The following is a 10,744-nucleotide window of genomic DNA, read 5'->3' as shown; positions in this document are numbered from 1 at the left end:
GTACGGTTTTTTAAAGTTTTCTCCGTATTTCTGTACTATATAGCGTTTGATCTAATGTAGTTATAATTTTTATTTATATTTAACAGATTAAATGGATGATTTATAACAAGTACGACTATAAATCCTTTCAATTGTGCTTTCAACTTCTCTTAAAATCTTATAATAAATAATAAATAATCTTATAAATATTCTCCGGAGACATCAACTTTTCTGAAGACTTGAAACAAAAATATTTATCTGAATTTGAAAGAAAGAAAGAAATCTAACTTGTTGAAAATTACAAACAGAAAACCATAACATATACATATATATATACACACATATATATATATATACATATATATATATATATATATATATATATATATATATATATATATATATATATATATATATATATATCTATATCATTTCGGTATTGTTGTGTGGTCCCAGCATAGAATAGGCTACTTCTTTCCTGTGGGTATCATAAGAGGCGCCTAAGAGAATTTAATGGTCAAGGGATAGGCAGCAGCGCCTCTGTTAAAACATTTGCAAAGCTTAATTGCAGTTGCTAACTAGCCTACCAAGTGTGACAACTACTGGCAAAACCCCTCAAAGGGGAGGCTTATGTTTAGTAGTGGACAGTTAACGGCTTATATGATGGTGATGATGATGATGATGATGATATATACATATATTATGTAAATTTATTAAATATTTTATTATAATATATTTATAATATAAAATAAATTTGTAGAGAATATATGGCACTAAGCTCGCCACTTGTACAAAGTTTTATTGTTCAATATAGAATAAATAAATAAAATAAAAATCCCTAGAATCTGTTTCACTGTAATGAAAATCTTTGAACGTGTCGTGATGGAAAAACTCACAATGCAAATGTCTGCCGCTTGACATAACGTATTCAAGGAGTGAAAGTAGTGAATGAAAATAACGACAAGCACTAGACAAGATCGGCCGACTATTTTATCTGTTCATGCGCGTCCAGACTTGCAGAATTAAGCAGTTGTAGCGCTTGCGCGCAGCGCGACGCGGCCGCGGCGGGAGGCGCCGGGCGCCCGTTCCCCGCAGTCGACCGCGCTTGTCCCCGCGATTAGCCGCGCCACCGCGTCCCGGCACCCTCCCCGCGACCCACACGTCAAAATAACAAATTGATTTATACCCAAACACAAACGAACTTAACCGAAAACTTACATGATGTTCAGTGCCTCAACGAACTTCCCGTTCAAGTATCAAGATTAACGAGACGGAGTTTCAACAGTTTATGCATAAGTTGTTTACAACTTTTTAGTGATGTGAATAGATAGGTAGGTATTGTAATTAATTTTTTTTTTCTTTTAGTTAAATAAGTTTGTAAAGAAAAGGAAGACAAGAGGGAAATCTATAATAATTATATACATGTATACATACTAATAGTTTTGAACTTCATTACTTGGAGATGAGAATCTTGGTTCAGTGTGAATAGGATTTGAACGCAAATCTCCCGTTAATTACCACAAGAAATGATCATAAATAATATACTATACGTCATTGTATATCCCATTATAAAGAAAATGCCGAGGGCCATTTAATTCAGGCCAATATATGTGTGGTCTATTTAGGTACTTAGTCATTCCAATGTTTCCAACAAGGCTGTAATCTGTCATGGTAAAGTGACACAGGGATGAATGATCGCAAATATTTCCAGGCCTTTGTGCTAGTTCGGTGTAATTTGCTGAATCACCGTGACAAAAGTGAGTTAATGGATTTCCCTCTTATATCAGCGTAAATAAAATATGAATTTGGGGCTTGAAACAGATATACGACTAAGATGTACAAAATTATATGGTTCCATAAAAGTGAATATCACTACATTAACTATAATAATACAAAAGAAAACTTGACAAATTATTATTATTACTTATATATTCTGTCAAATTTTATAATAAAAAATTTTGCTTCAGAAAGAAAAATGAAAAACACCACAGCTCCATTACTTTGCCTGCCATTATCAATGGGGCTAATTATGAATTGTCGTCCTTCTCTTATTTTGAAGAAAGAATAGAATGACAATTACAGCTGTAACTTAATGATGGATTCCTTCGTTCTCTTATATTATTTCTAAAAAGGATTTCGCGAAACAATAGAGATTTATATTTTAAAATTACGAAAAAGTAATAAATATATATAATAGTTCATCACGATTCACCGTCAATTATATTTTCTGTTATCCTTGTCTACGGTCGACTGGTAGATAACACCATATGGTGTTAAGTTCATCATTTACACTTCCTAGATATATAAAAGTTTAATAACTAATTAAAAAAAATCGTAACTAATTTAGTGTGTATATATCTAGGTGTTACGACTACTTTAATGCGAATGTAATATAATTGGAGGATATGTGGATGATTTCGTTTAAGTAACTCAATGACACTTAAACACCTGAATTGATTTGATTAGAGTTATATTTGATTCTTTCTCCTTTGCCAAGATAAATACAACAGACACCTATATACCCAATTTTTTATCCCTCACCTTGAGTTAACTTCACCTTGACCAAGACTAATCACTTGAGATAATTTATAATCTCGCGCTAAGTATAATGACTTCATTTATCATTATTATCATAAAGTTTTGCGATTATTCAATAATTTTTGTAATGCAGTATTTCATTATGTGTTCAAAATTATCATTGTTATAACCATTACAAATATAACGTTTATTTTTAAAGCATCTACTCAAAACATTTGATATATCTACATACATTATATATATGTATGTAGAGGTAAATGAAAATAATATTAATGAAAAATAACAATGACAGGAAATTTTAAATTATGCGATAATTAAAAAGGTAGGTTTATAAGTTGTTTTTCAATTATAACATAATATTTATCTTGGTATTACTATCTCTGTATATATATATATGGATAGTAATACCAACAAATGCTACTACATAGATTCTTCGTAATAATTTTATTTCGCACCGTACCTTTTGTAGGGGCAATGGAATCTAATTACACTACCTTAACCGAACCGTCACCACTTTCTTCCATTACACAAATTAATTTACACTTGCTAAATATTAAACTCATTTGGGGTAGGTCTTAATTTGTCATTCTGTCTTCATTATAAACTTTACGCCAGTGCTGTGTTAAATTAATTACAATTTAATTAAACTGGTGGTTTTGATCAATGTTCGTTCTCGTGTGTTGTTTTAACTTTAGTTTCCTTTCCTTTAAAATACTCGTCAATACCTTAAAACGTTACACTTTATATTTATCTATGAATAATTCTTGTTTGTACAAGTTCAAAACTTAGTGATGTTTACTCTTATTTGTTGGAAACATCGAAGATAACAAAAAAGTACAATATTATTACATTCTGATATATTTTTCTTCGTATTCATCCGCGGGCTATTCTTTAAGAGAATTTTATATATTTTTATTCACAAAGAGCCGATTTTGATAAACCAACGCATCAATCAAATAATTCTTTGCGGTATAAAGTTATAAGGACGTAGGTATAAGCCGCGTGCTTATCTAAATTCAGAGGCGCGATGTTTGACTCAGAGTCTGCGATAAACATGTCAGCGTAGTCAGCGGTAATTGTGTTTCTATCTCTTTTATCTATAATCACACCAGGTTCTTTGGAGGGTAAGTAGAGGAAATCGAGTATCGAAGGTCTGTATCTATCTTTAACATACAGATCTTGCTTCATCCACTTTAACAACTTATCCCATGCATACATACTGGTTCCAGATACTCTTGACTATTCCAACAGATGGCTTATAAATCAGTTTAATCGCAAAAAGTTAGTATATAGCTTACAGTATACAAACATCCATTTACTTTTACATTAACTAATACGTCTGTTTCGTCAATATTTCTCTGTGAATCTTATTTCCGTAAACGCAAACCAATGTAGCATGCCCCTTCTCATTTTTATACGGACACTTTTGTTCTCGTATTTTGAATGCAATTTTCCTTACCTACTCCGCAAATTTTGCGCAATGTTTTTATTATGACCGCATTTATCCTACTTTAACATACTCAATTTTCGCTACCTTACAAAAATTTGGAGACAACTAAGGAATTGTATATATTACTATTTGCGCTTTCAGATTAAATTGTGGCTGCTAAACAGCTTCGCCATAATACTACTCATTCTATTTCCGTCATATATGTATATTTAGTTAAAAGTAGGTTAAGTACTTTATTAAATTTCCAATACTCTAATTAACACAATATGTCGCTAATTAAATCAATGTAGTATATTTATCAAAGAAATTTCCGACAATTTCAATATAATGAACTTTATAGTTCATATTGTTGATAAAATGTATTTACATTTCTATACGAGTTGTATGTACTTTATAAATTATAATTATTATGTAAGTATTATGATGGATTATATACAGATGTTACTCAGTATTTTAAATAATTTATATATATATATAAATTATGAGAAAGGGATGTAGTCTAAAATTATTTCTGTAGTACTCATTTCATAAGACCAAATATTTGTGTTTAGTTTAGATTTGTGTCACAGGAGTTGCACGAAAGTATTAATCCAAAATATTATCAATTCTTGAATAAAGTAGATATATAATATAGTTAAAAGGAACATGATTTAGGGATAGCAAAAGTTTGATGGATGTACAATCCTCATCCTAAAGTTTGTTTGATAGCGTACTAAGAAATTACTAGAATAATGCTAAATAAAAAGAAAAAAATATATTATAGACATGCAAGTAATAACATCTGCATGATAGGCAGTCAAATAAGAATATTCGAGAATAATAAGAAAAAAAAGATCCAAGCAATTAGCAAGTAGTATTCGTAAAACGCAGTGTTGGACAATCAACCATTATTGGAGCAACAACGTCAATTATGTCATAAGGAGTCCATGAAAGCAAGTAGCTCAGTAGTAGTACAAATGAGATATGCTTGCCATGCTTGCTATGTTTGCTAATGATCCATGTTTAGAACAATAATTTTACTGGTTATTTGATTACTGCCAACTCTCAAACATTTGTCACCATTATTACTATACATTACATTATCGGTAGTCACACACATATTTATTGTAACGGAATTAAATAAAATAATTCTAATCAAATAACCAGTCATATGGACTTTCGCAATGTAATACCCACTTCAGTAAGATATTTACAATATTTTTACCTATAGAGTTGTTTCATTCGACACCCGTCTTGAAATATCAAATTGTCAATATCGAAAAGCAGACAATACTAAGGCTTATTCATAGCTTATGTGATAAAACCCATAATCCATTATGGTACCACTATCAAAGCGTCGAAGTATAATACGAGTAAGATGATCGATGTCACCATTATAGGCCAAATGTTTGCCGGCACCAAACATGTGAGAGAAAAAGCGTCCTATAGGGTAATGAGTTATATGGGGGTACATGTCGAGATAATGATTTAGAGCAAATGGGATTTGTTACAGTTGTAAAAAGGATTCGATTTAGGATTTTGTTGCACAAATAAGATCTGTTTCAATCCGGACAAATATATATCGACAAAGTGAACGTTGATAAAAAAGATAAATATCAAAATTGGTGCAAAACTAGCGAAGATATCATGTAACAACTACTGGGTTCGTTGTCATAGCTACGCTAAGGTGAAACCTAATACTAGTCATATTCACCATCATCATATCAGCTTTTAATTGTCCACTGCCTCGCCCTTGAGGGGTTTTGTCAGTAGTTTCCACGCTTGGCAGGCGGGTTGGTAACCGCAGTTTAAGCTTTACAGATGTTTTAAGAGCGATGCTGCTGCCTATCTCTCGTCCTCGCTTCTTAAATATAAAACATTTAAATAAATGAAAAAAATACTATCAAAATAACTTCATATAAAGAAAATATTATATTACATAAAAAAATAGTGTAACAAAAAGGCGGTAGAATTTATTCAGAAGTTTCTATATAAAATGATAACGAACTAACCGTAAGCTGTTTACATTTTACCTTAATTTTAAATAATCACAGCAGTGGAATTTCGTTTATGAAAAACAGCTTAAAATTCAAGCAAAACCTACACTATAGAATAAACCAATAACAAAATTGCTGCGAGGTTTTATGAAACCTGAAACGAATATGAATTATAAATCTCCTTGGCGTACCCACTCTGTTATATTTTTCACTGTAGCTAAAACGTCTAGTTAAAGCAAACGCTTATGAAAAATATTACCTTTGGTTGATTTAGTTTTCAGTTATTTTTCTCTCTTTTGTTATTCTACGCAAGTTTACATTCTGTTATTTACGCATTACGCACTGGCGGTGCCTGCTAATAGCTATTTTATTAGGACAACAAGTAGTAAATTAAACATAAGAATATAACACAGAATACATTGTATATTTAGTATTAAAGTATTTAATAATTTGAATAATGGGGAAATTTTAACTATTGCTGAAAATTTATATGTTTTTTATTTTTTAATAGACGATACTAACTGTAGAGTACCAGTAAGGGCTAATAAGTGAGAACAGCAGGTGAATTAATTTTTATGCAGACTATGTACTAATTACTAAGTTACTATTACTACTGGCAAAACTCCCCTTATGGAGAAGGCTTACGTCTAGCAGCGAACAGTTAACGGCTGAAATAATAAAAATAATAAAAGTTACTATTCGCTGTTACGAAAAATCTTCATCTTCCAAAACTAAGCCAGGGTAGTTAGACTAAGTTAATGCTGATATAATAGAGTACGTAGTTCAGTGTAGTAAAATGACGGGTAATTTCACTGCCATTTTATATGGCCTTCAAATTGAAACAGTTATACAAGCACAGCTGCTTGGCAACAAAAACATAAGTGAGTTAGAGATATCTATTACTTTTATACATCCTTTGGTATGATTGATGAAATCATAATCTTTCTAATGTGAAATTCATAACTTTATCGATATTTAACAAAATATAATATAAAAAACTAAACTACATCAAAAAATGCGCTTAAAGTATTTTTCAGTGGAAAAGCAACCAACCACAAAATATCAAATCAGAATTTTTGCTGGTTTATTTACTGTAATGGTTTTCGGTTCTTTGAGTATGTATGCGCCCGTTTTATTGCTGTTTCAAATGATGAAAACTTTTGAGTTATCGGTTTGGTTTTTATTCTTTTTCTCTGCACTTTGTGGAACACTGTTATCTAATTCTGTTTCATGCTGGAGATTTTTGATACTTGCTAGAATTTGAAATTGGAATTTATCTATATTAGTATTTTTATTCAATTTCTATTAAAAAGGAGATTTCAATGTCATTTTTTCCCTAATGACACAATTCCATTAACGTGATATATCTACTTCATCAATAAGTTTTTTTTTATTATTGCCTTAATATAGATAAATTACAATCTTTAAAAATCGTAAAGACTAACGATACATATGATATAATAAGCTTTTGAGGGTATCTTCTATAGTGTCTCTCCATAGCACTTATAATTTCTATTAGTTGTTTTCTTTCTTCGTCTTCTAGTAGTAGTTTGGTGATGTAGATAGATAGATAAATAGATAGATGTTCTTTATTGTTTCCTCCAAAAGATTAAAGTAATAAGCTTATTATAAATAGATACAAATAATTTCAAGAAATGTTCACACTGAGAAAACAATGGCCGTTTTTATCGCTAAAAGCGATCTCTTCCAGACAACCTTTGGATGGAGAGGAGTAGTTTATAAACAGTTTGATCGGAATTTTTTTTTTATTTTAAATTTTATGTAATGTAAACACAAAATTTGTATAATATAAACTATTAAACTAAAACTATTTCTTTCTGTCATTAAATTAGTGTGAAAGGCAGGCAGTAAGGTATAAGAAAAAGAGAGGAATATTTAAAAAAAGTGTAAATATTTCAACAAAAAGCTTTAAATATTTTTTATTTATTTCACAATAAGAATCAACTACATTCTTAATCTTATAATCAACGTTGTTTGATTGATATTAGTGATAATACTTTTTAACGAAAAAGAAAATTGTGCTGCTGTCAAGTGTATGGTTATAAGTAGCAATTTAAGACGCTCTATATTGCGTGACAACATAATATTTTCCACTTTATTCAAGTTATGATGAACTAACAAAGTGTACTAATCAAACAACTGTGCGAAGAAAACAATATTTCTCCTATTAATTTTTGAAGTAAATGGCTTCGGCATTTTATAATTTTTTTTTGCATCACTGGGGGAAAACGAGGATGCGGGTTACCTGATGGTGAATGAATATCGCTGCCCATGATCACCCATAACACCAAAGGCATTGCAGGTATGCTACCGGCCTTTTACAAAGGAATATGATCTTTTCTTGAAGGTTATGTTATTTTATGTTATATTATATGTTATTTTTTTATTGTTATTATATTATATGGTAATTATGCCACGAAAATATTCTTTAGAATTTAAATTTGCGATTTTTTTTTATTTTTTTTATTTGTTTATTTTTATGCCTTGTAAGCATACCATTGCATCATGGAGATCGATAGTAATATAAATGTTATCTAAAGTATCAATTATTTTATGGTAAACTGCCATATTAAGTAACAACTGAATTAATTTATACCCTCCGTTATTTTCACATAGGAATTTTATTAGAGATAATCCTGTGATTATTGTAGCTGTGAACCATTTTTTCGTCTAACTTTCCCTATTACTACCAACATTCAACATTGATACATTTGAAGCTTCATTTCTCTACTTCACATAATGTTATTTGCATTTAGGTAGTTTTGATCGAAATTCTGTTAAGTTTAAAAAAGGTATTCCAAAGATATGAGAGACTATTTCAACTTAAAGCTTTGTACAGCATTTGCCTTAATTTTCCTTTAGTTTATTTGTTTATTAAAATAAAGTTTATTATTTCTAATAATTTCACCTTGTTAGTCTAAAGTCCTTTGTTAAGTATAAAATAACTTGTAGTAGAAGTACCCAAATTTGCTTCTTTGAAAACGTTATTCCAGTAACAAACTTACTGCGTTTCAATGTCTAAGATTCTAGTTAATAATATAAAAATCTTAAGTAAAATATATAACTAGGGGACTGAATTTTGGAAATACTGTATTTTTTTATTTGAAAATAAACAAAATGACATTAATAAAAATAACTAATATTCTTCCAAATCACGAGGCTTTCACACAATGGTAATGGTATAGTATAATACGTTATAGCAGGCTTCACAATAATCATGCTCTCTTTCTCAATTGGCTATTATCCAGATACACTCGTGCCAAGGGCCACCCATTGAAGACAATTCATCGCATGTCAAACCATCCCACAGAAGGGTGAATCTTATACGATAAAATACGGGAAATCTTATACTATAGAATTCTATGAAACCATTGATTTGAAAGTTATTTAAGAGTTTGCATAGGAATTAATAGACTTTACATAATATTATTTACACTGTAATTAAAAATTTTAACTTATTTTGTATCTTAGAATGACAAAATAGGCAAACAGCATAACAGATGGAAAGTGGTAATTGTTGCCTGTAGACATAAACTATACCATAGATATCGTAATATATATTGTGACAGCCATGGTAGCTTCCATGCGTTGCTATTTCTGAAGATTATAATGTATCTTATTTTTTGAAGTGAAACAGTTATGCAAAATCAGTTAGTTCACGACAGACACACGAGCAAGACTGGAGTGCTCAAAAGCCAAGTTTTGAATTCTGGTCACAAAATTTAATAATGCCTTTATAAACTGCCTTGTACATTTCAGTGCTATCAGACACCACATCACAATATTGTACCTGACTCAAAACTTCCCAAACAAAGTTGTTAACCTCTTGATCGCTGCAATATCGTAAACCCGTACATCGCCGAGACATGTAACTCTACATATGTCATTTTGCGATCTCGTCATTCTTGGAACGTCTTTTTTACGACCTTGCATCTTAACGTCACAAAAGGTAACAGAATGAGGCGATCAACAGAATGACAGGCCCCATTGTATTATTATTTCCCGTGTACCAAATTGAATAAAGGAGCAACTGTCGGACATTGGTTGTTAACCCGAACTCATCCTACAAATGACTGACAATGGCTTGGATTGCTACTGAGTGAGCCGATTTTATTGGGTGATTTATATGTCTTACATTGTCTTATTTAAAAGTCACGTAAATATTCTATTATGATTAGAACTTTTATATACGAATAGGTATTATTTGTAAAAACAATATTGACGAATACAGGAGTTTTATAGAATTCAATAAAATATAATTATTATAAGTGAAAGTTGAAATTAGCAAATGTTATTAGCAAATGTCAGGATACTTACTAGTTACTTGTTATTGTAAATCTCTATCTATATATTAGAAAAGAAGTAATGTGCAACAATGAGCCCAATCGTTGTTTCCTAACAAATTACAAATAATGCGAGGACTATAGCAGAAATAGAACAAAAGTATTTTAATTTGAATACATTTTAAGTTTTATAATAAATTTGGATATTTTTACGTTTGTTACAAATATTTGTACCTGTAACATACACTTATTATGTAATAAAGTCAACAATGAAACAAGTTTCTGATTCTGATCCTAATTTTATTTCTTTATACTTCTCATATAAGTTGTAAAGGAACTACAAAGTAAGAAGATACCTTTAAATTTGCTCAAAGCGTGAAACTTAATACTAAATGAAAACAACGTATACGAGAAATGTTTGACAGCTATTTGACGATCTTCATGTGTTATTATACCGACTAATGTAATGAAAATTACATTGCTGTTTCACTGTATTC

At 30.4% G+C, this 10,744-nt stretch overlaps 1 protein-coding gene across 1 annotated transcript in view; it reads left to right on the top strand.

The window, feature by feature from the left end:
• Nucleotides 1-1,079: 1,079 nt before the first annotated feature.
• The window catches only part of LOC113515294 (igLON family member 5-like), a 53,431-nt gene continuing 43,766 nt past the window's right edge, over nucleotides 1,080-10,744 (top strand). The window contains exon 1 of the mRNA XM_052900216.1: nucleotides 1,080-1,310. The gene's annotated coding sequence lies outside the window, so the exon portion shown is untranslated. The remainder of the gene's footprint in view (nucleotides 1,311-10,744) is intronic.

Source organism: Galleria mellonella, unplaced genomic scaffold (genome assembly GCF_026898425.1).
Source record: "Galleria mellonella isolate WM207_F2 unplaced genomic scaffold, CSIRO_AGI_GalMel_v1 utg64, whole genome shotgun sequence".
In the NCBI taxonomy this organism is placed as follows: Eukaryota; Metazoa; Arthropoda; class Insecta; order Lepidoptera; family Pyralidae; genus Galleria; species Galleria mellonella.
Note: the sequence above shows the minus strand (reverse complement) of the source record. Positions and strands in the feature narration are given on the sequence as shown.